The sequence below is a fragment of the Danio rerio genome, chromosome 7 (assembly GCF_049306965.1).
Source record: "Danio rerio strain Tuebingen ecotype United States chromosome 7, GRCz12tu, whole genome shotgun sequence".
Taxonomy (NCBI): domain Eukaryota; kingdom Metazoa; phylum Chordata; class Actinopteri; order Cypriniformes; family Danionidae; genus Danio; species Danio rerio.
Window position 1 is genome coordinate 33,585,753 of NC_133182.1, and position 12,477 is coordinate 33,598,229.

The 12,477-nt window shown below is 35.5% G+C and overlaps 1 long non-coding RNA gene across 3 annotated transcripts in view; it reads right to left on the reverse strand.

Moving 5' to 3' along the window:
- LOC141375393 (uncharacterized) overlaps window positions 1–12,477 on the reverse strand; it is a 143,971-nt gene that overhangs the window by 65,518 nt on the left and 65,976 nt on the right. For 2 of the 3 annotated variants that reach the window (XR_012383376.1, XR_012383378.1), the window contains exon 2: window positions 6,336–6,397. This is a non-coding gene — a long non-coding RNA (uncharacterized lncRNA). Of the gene's footprint in view, window positions 1–4,221; window positions 4,650–6,335; window positions 6,398–12,477 lie in introns of those variants that run through there. The other variant, XR_012383377.1, reaches the window with a different exon arrangement.

The following is a 12,477-nucleotide window of genomic DNA, read 5'->3' on the forward strand; positions in this document are numbered from 1 at the left end:
ATGTGAAGCAACACGCCACTAAAACAGCAAACTGTGTAAACGCGCCCAACATGACACTTCTGAACACACTATAATAAGAAAATCTGAACTGTGTGCTGAACTGAGCCTAAACTGGCACACTCAAAAAAACCATAATACTAATATTAAATCATAAAAAAAGAGTAAACTATGTGCCCTTTAAGTATAACATTAAATATTTCAGATACTTATTTACAAGATTTCTTTCTTTTTCTTTCTTTTTTTTTTTTTACAATAAAACCAAAATCAAGTGTAGTAATGCAACAGGATTATGGTTGTTTGATTTTTTATTTTTTTTTTTTGTATCAACATGGTCAACCATTTGGTAGGGGTGCAGTCAATGGTTAAGTTGTTTACCTACACTATAAACTAAACTATAAAAGGATACTGTATTATTTATAGTGAAAGACAGGCAATTGTGGTTGTTAGAACTTTACCATTATCAATATGGTTGAAATCGTTAAGTAATTTTCAAATTTTGTTATTTCATTAATTTATAGTATTATGACCCAGTACACTAGTATGAACAACTACACACCATACAGTACCTTTTGTTACAGACAATAACAACTATATGCAGACAATGATGAGAAAGTCATATGATGAACTAAGGCTAATCACAAACAAATTTTCTCACAAGCAGAAAAACATGCTAATATATAGAAGACTCTCAGTGTCCTTCACACAACTACTAAAAACCATACACTAATGCAATAAACATTATTATCAACATTAGATGTAACAATCAAATCTCAACCACGTTCCTGGAGGATATATATATATATATATAAAATTATATATATATATAAAACTTACTGTTAACCAGGTTACAGATTTTTGCTGTAACATTTTTTCACCATTGAAATGTCATTTTTTTCTTTGGGCCTATCTTGTCTTAACACCAGGGTCTGGCAAACTAGCTAACATTAATTAAAACATTGTAAAGTGTGACCAAAATGTGTGAGTTCCATGATTGTAATCAATTGGACACATTTTATGATTATTAACATGTAAAAAAGTGGAGTCCAGAAGACTTAAAACGAAATTAAACTGTCACAGTGGCTTGGCTACCACAGTATAATTTTCTTCTGCTCCTCTCAGCTTTGAACACTTTGATGAGATTGTCATTGTTTATCACAAGCATCCGCTCTCTGTGATCACGCATTTAATGTTCTTCACACTTTAAATCTTGAATAGTGAAAGGGCAGCCTGTGTTGTTTAGTTGCTAATGCATGAAAGAAAAAAAAGCACTGACAGAAAAAGAGGATGAAATGTCTGTCAGTGTGGATGACTTAACAACACGCTGCTGTATAAAGCAGTGGCCATCGACTGTCAAATCCCCGGCAAAAACAATGTAAGCACTTTCATCCTGCAGTCTTTTAGCTCTCCAGACACCTCTTCTGTGTTTGAATTGCTAATGCGCTCGTGCTCTTTTGAGCCAAGTCTCCTTCAGTATTACCTATTCTGTTGGATGGGCTGCCAAGCTACACGCAAGCGAGCTTCCATCTTTAACAAAGCCTGAAAAGCATGCATGATACACAAGATACTTCCAAATTCCCAGAGAAAAGATGAAGGCTGGGAGGGTCTTTAATAAAAAAAGAAGAGAAGAAAAATCCTCAGTGCACCCACATAAAAATTAAAGCTTTTTTAAAGTATCCGAATGCATCACAACATTATGGTTAACATAAGTGCTAGCTGTCATTACTGTGCAGTATTTAGAATTACAGAGTTTACATGATGTGGCACGGGGGTTCAGCAACCTCAATAAATAATGTATCTAAATCAATCTTAAAGCAAGGAATTCTGTCAGAATAGCAGCGCTGACACTTGACGCACAATAGTACAACTGCTGCTTACAATAGAGCAAAATAACTGCTTGATGACTACTTGACTTTCTTATGAACACTTCATACACAGCTTTGCTTTTGTTTGTAAAATAAGTCTCTGATAATCAACAGACTGCATTTAGTGGATAATACTATGTGAATAACTGTTTCAACTTAAAATAATGATTATTACTTATTTTTATAATTTACATTAGCTTGATTTTTCAGGGGCGACGCAGTGGCACAGTAGGTAGTGCTGTTGCCTCACAGCAAGACAATAGCAGGTTCGAGCCTCGGCTGAGTCAGTTCGCTTTTCGGTGTGGAGTTTGCCTGTTCTCGCCGCATTCGTGAGGGTTTCCTCTTGGTGCTCCTGTTTTCTCCCCCAGTCCAAAGACATGTATAGTGTATGAGTGTGAATGAGTGTGTATGGATGTTTCCCAGAGATGGGTTGCAGCTGGAAGGGCATCCGCTGCATAAAACATGTGCTGGATAAGTTGTCGGTTTATTTCGCTGTGGCGACTAAGGATTAAAAAAGGGACTAAGCCAAAAAGAGAATGAATGAATGAAGTGAATGAACAAAAAATGTACTTTTGCTGCTTGTTTAAGCTACTTATTTAAAATGAGTTCAAACAAGCAGTTGGGGACAACTTAATTGTTTTATGTTTAATCCACTTAAACTTGTAAAAATTATTAGGTTAACTTTGATTTGATTTGTGTTGATTTGTGTTGGGACAACATGAAGAAATTGTGTGGTACCCAGCTTTTCTTACAGTGCACACAGTATATATACAGTTGAAGTCTTTATTATTAACCCCCTTGTTTATTTTTTTTCCCCCAATTTCTTTTAACATTTACATTTAAATCCTTAGCTTAATTAGATTATCTAGGAAGGTTAGGGAAAAATATATAGCTTAAAGGGGCTAATAATTTTAACCTTAAAATGTTTTTTTTTTTATTTAGAAGCTGATTTATTCTACCCCCCCCCAAAAAAAAAAATAATAATAACAATAATAAAAAAATAAATAAAATAAATAAATGAGGCTTCCTGCAAAAGAAAAAAAAATTATCAGACATATTGTGAAAATTTCATTGCTCTGTTAAACATCATTTGGGAAATATTTAAAGAAAAAAAAATCAAAATGGGACTAATAACTGATTTCAACTGTATACAGAAGATAAACAGGCACACAACTTCATAAAAGGTAAATATTAGGTTAAATTTAGGTTGTGATGTCAGGTGGCCAAAATTCAATGTTTAGTCAGCGTCTAAGGACATCGTTATTTTGATGTCCAATAAAAACATCAAATGATGTGGATACAGGGTTGATTTTAAGTTGTGTTGGAAAGTGATAAAAATCCAACGTTGAGCCAACATCTTAAACCAATGTCATATTGACGCCAAATACTGACATTTATTCGTCATGTATGGCAACCAAAATCCAATGTCTGATAGATGTAATAGTGGTAACGTCCACACAAAGTCAAGCTGTAACATCTTTAGATGTTGATATTTGGTTGGTTTTAGGTTGAATGTTGGACATTGACGTTGGCTTGACATTGAGTTTTGAAGTCAACCAGATTTTTCATTTCCAAACAAAATGCAACGTCCCCATGACAATGGGGTACAACGTCAATCTGACGTCATGTTGACGCCCTGTGCCTGCTTGGTGTTTAATCCCATTTTGGTCATCACACAGTAAACATCTATCATCTTCTCATCAGTTACATGCATCTAAACAGTCTCTGGTTCAATGCGTGTAAAAGATTTTGGATGTCTTCTTGGACACTTTTAATGCTTCCAAACAGTTTGGTGCAACTATAAATCACTCGTGTCTTGAGGTAGTTCATTATGATGCGATTTACCTCTTTACTTCTCTGTGTGATTTGATTGGACAGAAATCACAGGACTGATGTTTCTAATCCCCATAGACAAGGAAAAATAAAGTAGTGACTGCAGGTTGAAGGAAAGTAGTGGAGTAGAAGTACCGATTACTGCACTAAAATGTACTCAAGTGAAAGTTAAAGTACACATTTTTAAAAGTACTTAGTAAATTACAACTGATGAGAAAAACTTCTTAGTTACAGTAATTAGAGTATCTGTACACAGTTACTTTACAGCACTGCCCCTTGGTTTAGAGAATGTTCCTGAAAAATCTCAGTTTGAAGGGGTATCTAGCCCTTCCCCTTAGCCCTACACCTTCAAGCTAAGGAGAATTGGGACACCCCTACCCCTTCACGTGAATGTGCAAAACGAGGGTTAGGGGTAAGGGGAAGGGCTAAGGGCTAGAATTGAGTTTGGGCCTTACTGTGATTACTGTATTCATTATTGCAACCAGGCACAGTATGTAAAAAAATGTCTATGAATACTTAATATTTTGTCTTCTATACTTTTATTTTGTCGTCTCCACTTCATGTACACTACTGCCAGAGAAACAATGTCTGCCATTACATGCATTGCATGCAACAGAGAACAAATAACTGACTAAAACAAAGAGTATATGTACTTTTTGAGCCACGAGAAGAACAAAAACAACAACAACAAAAAAAAAAACAAAGACAAAACAAACCACATCAGCAAACTCCAACCCACATTTCTCTCTTATTGTTTCTTGTTCTGTCTTCCAATCACTTCCACGGTCTGCTTGTCATCCATCGCAACAATGCTCACTAATGACACACCAGGCTGCTGACATGTCTTATCAGCTTTACCGGCATATGTTACAGGCTTCTGCGTGTAATCAGGGAAGTTTCTCTCTCTTTTTTTTCCCTCATCAGACAGAGCGAATGGCATGGCTGTCAACAAGACTGGAAGCAAGAAAAGACACGGACCCTCATCACTACTAAACTAGCATGAAACTGCCTTCCGTCACGGATTAGCCAGCCAACACTTTTCATTACCTGCCATTCAAAGAACAGTATTTATAGTGGCAGGGGGAGCATGTGTGCAGGCACTGTGTGTGAAGAACGCACTCCTGTAAGCATTCGAGCTGGTTACTTTCAGAAATCAAGCACCTATGGCATACATCTAGAACCAATACAAAGGCAATGAATAAGGATACATCTGAACTATTTTGATGGTCCAATAGCAAAAACAGGCTATCATCAGGCATTTTGTGTAATTCTCATGTCTAGCAAATGCTAACAGATTAAAGTGTTAAAGTAGTAAAAATTACATTTCAAAGTAATAATTAGCTTGTTCATAATAAAATTCTACAAATTCCTGCTAAATATTCTCATGTAGTTCTAGTAATTTGCCTTTTTTCTGTCTAAATATTAATTTAAGAAAATAAAATGGTAACACAAAAAGCAACTGAAGCAGAGCTTGAAGGTAAACAAACAGCGGTTTATGATAAGCATCTTATCGATGATTTTTTACAAAGTCGGTATTAAGAGGGAACAAAGAAAAGCTGTCTGACTAACATCTAGCAGCTAAATGTGTCTTGAAAATATTCAACGGCTTTTATTTTCATAAACAGCGCAGATGTGAATGCATCATAATGCATTGTGCATAATGCATAAATTGGTCATAAACATGATTGCCATAAGGCAACTATAATTGTACATAATTGTAACTGTGCCATGAATTTTATAACAATAACATTTTTTCTTGAACTCTACAACAGCGGTACAGATTTGTCATTAAAATGTCAACAAATGTCATTAAATATTAACAATTTTACTTCGAAACTTTAATGACAAATTCAATGAAAAAAGTAAGCAGAAAAAGATTCATCACAGTTATAATCGGTGATGGAAAGAGTACTGAAAAATCATACTGAAGTAAAAGTACCATTACTTTCCTAAAAATGTAGTGCAAGTAGAGTAAAAGTATCTGTTTTAAATATTACTCAAAGTACGAGTAAAAAGACTTTTAAAAGTACTCAAGAGTAGTGAATATTACGCTGTTAAAAGCTGATGCGTTTAAATGTAATTTTTGCATGTGTGTGTAATTGTAACATTCTGTAGTGCATCGAGTTATAGCCCAGCAGGCACACAACATCGTAAGGCATTAATATTAGGTTAGATTTAGGTTGTGATGTCAGGTGACCAAAATTCAATGTCTAGCCAGCGTCCAAGGACAACATTATTTTGATGCCCAATAATGAGGCCAAATGATATTTGGTTAATTTTATTTTCATTCCGCTTTTGATTTCCAAAAAAAAATAAAAAATGCAACGTCTTTGACGTTGGGGTTCAATGTCAATCTGACGTCATGTTGACTTCTTGCGCCTGCTGGGTGTTTAAGGCCATTTTGTCATGTCATCATACAGTAAACATCCATCATCTTCTCATCAGTGACGTACATCTAATAGTCTCTGGGTCATTGTGTGTAAAGATTTTATTATCTATTTGGTTTTGTCAGGTTGTCATTAAGACATCTCTGCATTTAAATTACAAAACTCAATGACAGTTGTCACAAGCATGCATAAAATGTCCATCGTTCATGACAGGTATCATATTCATGACACAAATATTTATTTTAATACTCACATAACACGTGTTGCCTGAAAGCTGGCTTTCTCTGCATTGGAAATTTTGATACATTGCTTATCCTGCCAGAAAAAAAACACATAAAACATTACATGTAAATAACAGTTTACATACAAATACAGTAGAAACTAACCCTGAGCAACTTAGCATTATAGTGATTTTAGCTGCTTTTTAGGTAGAGAATAAGTTGACTATTTGACAACAGTTTAGAGTACAATGAGCAATTCAGCCATTTATACAGATCAGTGGGTAAAATTGGCATGCAAAAACATATGCTGCGTTTCAATTAGCATACAGTACTACTATCCGTCCTAAATAGTATTTGAAAGTAGAATCAATATATCCCATAACAACAATCTGTTAACGAGGAAGTAGTGTGTCCCAATGCTTGCATACTCTTCTGTTACACACTTAAAAGTGTATATTTTTCCCTCACCTTTTGTGCATACATACTTTTTGAGCGTAGTGTAAGTATGCTAATTGGGATGCAGCAATAGCGTTACATCCATGAGATACAGTATACTGAATGGTCAGATGTGCAGTAGCTAGCTACTGTACGCTGATACAGCAGAAGGAAAATCAAGAGAGTCAAACACGTTCACACAATAAAGTAACACACAATGCAGAAAACAATGTATGTTTTTTGTGTGTGTGTGTGTGTGTGTGTGTGTGTGTGTGTGTGTGTGTGTAACCCATGTTTGTGTAGCCCATTCACATGTCCACATATAATGAAGTCTCCATCTTTCAAATTCACCTTCATATACTTCTGTTGGCTCCACATCCACAACTCCTTATTAAAATTCTGTTCTCCTTTTTGTCATGTGTCTCTATAGCTCTGATCACAAATATTCAAATCAGTCAGATCTAAACTTTTTCAACAGATGAAGTGAGCTGCATGCTTTAAAAACAGACTGACCAGACCGAGAGGAGGAAATGGAGAGATGTTCACAGCAGTTGTCTTTCAGATCCCCCAGCAGCAGCTGCCTGGGCTGCTTAATGGTCTTTTCATGCTCTTGGACACTGAGTGTCTCTTTGTAGGCCACTAGCTGGGGACACACTATAATATTACTCTGTCTACTGCTACTGCACACTATGAGGAGAAAGCACTCAAATAGAATTACAGAAGCCCAGCAGTGCATTTTTCAATACAGAGCTACCACAGGGAGTCTATGTTAGTGTCATAGCGAAATCAAAATGAACTGGAGATGTACTGATACGCACATGTAGGCAGATAATGGAGGCCAGAAATCAATAAATTAGCTGATAAATACCAATCCTGACAAGGATTTTAAGAAGTCTGATTACTAAAACAAAACACAAACAAATACAGTAGACAACTGATTTCACTTTAAAAGCTTAAAAGCAGAGCAAGCATCCAGATTTCTTTTCCCAAAATCATTTGCAAAATTCAAATAATCCATCATTAATTAGCCAATTATTTATTTTCTTTTTAGACTGATAACAGTAACATCAAAAATTATTTTTTATTGACTGATATTGTTATGCTAGAACATACTATATTGTTACATCACTAAAATTGACAATTCTTTTTTTTGCTGGAATATTGTAATCAGGGTTGGGTCGATAGACGATGACATCACCCCAATGCTGAGCCAACATCGAAATCCTCCGACCCACCCCCGTCGTAGCAGCAACCCGCTTGCAAAAAACACTTAGGCCCCGTTAACACTAATGCGTCTTTTAAAAAGGCATTTTAGAATGAAAACCATCCACATCCACAATGGCGTTTCATCTAGCATTTCTGAAAAGCCCTCTGTCCACATTATACTGCTGAAAAAGCACATCACTAGATTAGATATTTCTCAAGACACTTCTATACAACTTAAAGTGACATTTAAAGGCTTAACTAGGCTAATTAAGTTAACTAGGCAGGTTAGGGTAATTAGGCAAGTTATTGTATAATGATGGTTTGTTCTGTAGACTATCGAAAAAAAGTGGCTTACAGGGGCTAATAATTTTGACCTTAAAATGTTTTTTGTTTTTTTTATTTAAAACTGCTTTTATTCTAGTCAAAATAAAATAAATAAGAATTTCTCCAGAAGAGAAAATATTATCAGACATACTGTGAAAATTTCCTTGCTCTTTTAAACATAATTTGGGAAATATTAAAAAAAAAAAAAATTAAAGGGGCGCTAATAAACCCTGATATTTTAATAACTTTAATAATTTTACTTTTTCTTTTATTTAGCGGCCAAGTAAAAAAAAAAAATTTAACCTGGTTATCATAAGTTATTTGTATTTGAGCTTTCAAACATTTGTAATTGATTCAAGCAAAATTATTTTTGATATTTTAGTTTTGTTACTAATAGCAACACTAGATATTTATTTAATCTGACTCCTACCTTTCTAATTACCAAATAAATACAGTACGTTCTGTCAAGGAGAAATATGATGCTGTGTTTCTTAAGAGTAATCATGAGACACACACACACACACACACACACACACACACACACACACACACACACACACACACACACACACACACACACACACACACACACACACACACACACACACACACACACACACACACACACACACACACACACACACACACACACAGTTGGCCCATCTGCCAGGTGACGCTTGGTCTCTTCAGCAATCATACCTCACCATGGCTTGCCCAATCTGTCCCACCGCAAGTGAAGTGGCAGAAAGCCACATACCAGTAGCTTATTAACAAACTCAGCTAGCAGCAACTCTCCACAGCTCTCCAAATGCAGCATCCTGTTTATAACACATTTCCTCACAACCATTATACATGCAACCAAAAGATCTCTCAACATAATGTAACAAAAAACAAAGTAATGTCTGGTAATAATCGCATGGTATTTTTTTGCAATATTATCCATGTTCTCATTGCCCTTGACTGTGGGTCTGTACCTGTATGAGCAGGTGTGACCATCTCAATGAATGTTAAGCTAAATATGGTGACTCTGCAGGCATTAAAGAGTGCCAAGTTTTGCAGAAGGGAGGGTTTGGCAGCAGCATAAAAACCTATTGGTAAGTAGTCAACGGAGTGATTTGCTCTTTTTTTTTTTGGCCAGTCAGAAAATAGTGCAAATAGAAATAGTGTCTTGCAAGACTTTTGAAGTAAAATAGTGAAACATATCAGAGTTTATTTACCCTTATATTATATATCAGCAATAGCTCTGTCAAATGATACAAATGTTGACTTTTGTAACAGGAATTCAAAAGGTTACAGAATTATCTCCAAATATTTCCAATCTGTATAATCAGATTCTCTGGATGTATTTTTTTTTCCATAATTAAAGTAAAATATTGTCATTTAAGGCAGTTTTCCAGAATATGACATCTGGTCAAAAAAACAAATGCTCTCATTTGTTGTAGCTGAAAATCAAGGTTATTCCATAAATACTAATTTCTGAAAGAAATAGTTCATCCAAAAATACACATTTACTCACTATTTACTCCCCCTCAAGTGGTTCCAATCTTTTATGCTTTTCTTTGTTCTGCTGAATACAAGAATTTGGAAAAACCATCCAACAATTGACATCCATAGTAGGAAAAACAAATGCTTTGGGAGTCAATAGGTTTCCAGCTTTCTTCAAAACATCTCCTTTTCTGTTCAACAGAGAGATTTTTTTTACAAGTAAAGGAAGACTAAAATATGACAGAATTTTTAGTTTTGGTTGAGCCATTCCTCTAACTCTTCGGATGTTACATTGATATTGTGTTGCCTAAAAATGACAATAAACAGGTCTGTAAACATGGCACCTTTTAGTTATTTTGTAACAATAATAAGCTTTTGTAATTTTGTAATAATAAAAGCTTTAAAATGACTAAATGTAAGATCAACCATTAACTAAAAATCAACCACAATCATATGTCTCAGTGGAGGTATTTGGAAGATCCCCATATAGGTTGAACCAACTGATTGCTTGAGTTTCTTAATTTCTTCCAAAATCCATGATTAAGACTGATACTACTACTAACTTACAATGGTGAAATATAACACGTTTCTGACTTAACAAGAGCCACTAGAAACTTTTCCTAAGCACCTGAGTTTGCACATTAAATCAAACTGTAGTCTATAAAACATAATAATGAACAATATGTATGCAGCATTTATTAATCATAGTTCAACATTGCCTAATTCTCACAAGCTGACTTTCAGAAGGGGACTTGTAGTGCCCAAACACCATCCTATTACATAATGCATTACTTAAATGCAAATCCATGAATTTTATTGCCATTAATTTAAACAAAGATGAATAAATACTGCCATAAATCTATTGTTCAATTATCGACTACATTTACATGGACAACAGTAATCAAATTATCTGAATAAGACAGTAGTATGATTGAGGTGTTTATAAGAGTTTCTTTTTGAATAGTCTCTTTCATGATCTCATTTTACATGTTATAGCACACAGTTCGATTAACGTCATTGCGTCACCATGGTATCCACATTTTGGGTGTTTAATTTGTATTTTTTTAGAGGTGTGAACCTATACTGGTCTAACGGTTCGGTTCGGTTCAATTATCATGCCTTCGATTCGGTTCAATTAGATATCTCGGTGCATCACGGTGCATTGACGATGCTTTCCATATACAGTGTTATATTTTAGAGGAGAGGCTATAACAAGCTGTCTGTATAAACACACAGAGACACAGCACCACACTGTCTCTCATTCAAACACAAACATAGACAGCACCAAATAAATAAACACACACACACACACACACACGCACACACACTTAAGCCCTCGCAACAGTGAGAGCTCGCGAAGAGCGGAGCAGAAAAACGAAAAAAAAAAAAAACGAAAAAAATAAGCACTTTTCCGACGGTCTCTTGCTGAGAGCTCCTCTCAGCGCGAGCTATCCCGACTAAACACATATTGCGAGGGCTTAAACGGAGCAGTGCTCGTAGTGTGGAGCGAAAAGAAAGAAAGACAGTTGTGAAACATAACCAGCTTTGTCTTTTTGTAGGAAACACACTTTAGATCTTTTTAGGGTAAAATGTTTTTGAGTTATTGCCGTCTATAACTGAATGTGTGTCAGGAATATCGAAAACAAAACCAACTGAACCGCGCTCCCCTGGATATACAGCGCCCTTAGCATTTGCCTATGGTGCCTATGCCACGGACCAGCCCTGAGTTGGCTGAGTGTTGTAAATACTCGCGCTCACCTCCCTCGCGACAGAGCGCATAGGAGATAAATGACGTCAGTACATAATAACCGGTTATGATTATTACTGAACCGATAACGAATTGTCTGCGTCTGCATCGCGGTGCACCAAAGAAACAATTAATTTTGACACCCCTAATTTTTTTACATTTCTTTGACTTTGAGTTTGGCACTTTCACTTTCATTCAGGAACATTTCATGCATGCCCCCATGACAAACGCGATATTGGATGCGAGTATGAACTGCTGGAAGAGTGTAGTTTTAATCTACTTTAATACCGCAGGCCGTATGGGGAAAAAACTCCCCGCATTTCACAATGCAGGTGTCTGTGGTCCTTTACCGACTTGGTAGGTGCAGAGAAAAGTGTCAAACAGACGTGTATAGACTATCCAGTGGCAAATGTGGTGAAAATCCTACACAAAGGCAATAGTTCAATAATGTGACTAAAATCGGCATACTCCACGTCTTGGGTTTTAGTCTAGTTCAATTATGACTTAGGTTGGATTAAATGAATCAAAAATTGCTGTTCACATGGTAGACTCGTAAGTAGAGTATTCTCTTTAAAAAATCAGATTATTGGTGTCCGTGTAAATGTACTAATGGTTTGTTCATGTTAGTAAATATATTAACATGAACTAATACAACCTTTTTGTAAAGTGTTACCCATAAAACTGTTTAAATAAGCTGAAATTAAGGAGTCCAATAATTAGCTCAACAACAAAATACAGCATATTGATAATAAAATGTTCCTTTAGCACAATATCTGCATATTAGAGTGATTTTTGAAGGACCACGAGACACCGAAGGCTGGAGTAACAGCTGGTAAAATAAAATAAAACAAAATAAAATAATAAAATAAAAGCTTTACTATGACTAGAATACCTTATATCAAAATAGAAAATGGTTATCTTCATCAGTTACCTGCAGTCTTGCTGAGAAATGATTTAAAAACACAACCCCAAACTGG